We start from the raw sequence: 400 nt of genomic DNA, 5'->3' as shown, positions 1-400 counted from the left end.
ACACCTAGTCTGCACACACTCTATCTCTCCAACTTTCCACCAATATGCAGCAGCTCGAGGTTCCCAAGGTCACAAGTGATAGGAGCAGAATTAGGCCATTCGGCCCATCAAGTCCACTCCGCCATTCAATCATGGCTGATCTATCTCTCTCCCTCCTAACCCCATTCTCCTGCCGTCTCCCAAATAACCCCTGACACCCGTACTGATCAAGAATCCATCTATCTCTGCCTTAAAATATCCACTATCTTGGCCTCCAGAGCCGTCTGTGGCAATGAATTCCACACATTCACCACCCTCTGACTAAAGAAATTCCTCCTCATCTCCTATGTAAAGGTACGTCCTTTAATTCTGAGGCTGTGGGCTCTGGTCATAGACTCTCCCACTAGTGGAAACATCCTCT

The sequence above is a fragment of the Amblyraja radiata genome, chromosome 26 (assembly GCF_010909765.2).
Source record: "Amblyraja radiata isolate CabotCenter1 chromosome 26, sAmbRad1.1.pri, whole genome shotgun sequence".
Lineage (NCBI taxonomy): Eukaryota > Metazoa > Chordata > Chondrichthyes > Rajiformes > Rajidae > Amblyraja > Amblyraja radiata.
The sequence above is the reverse complement of the archived record's forward strand: the minus strand, read 5'-3'. Positions refer to the sequence as shown.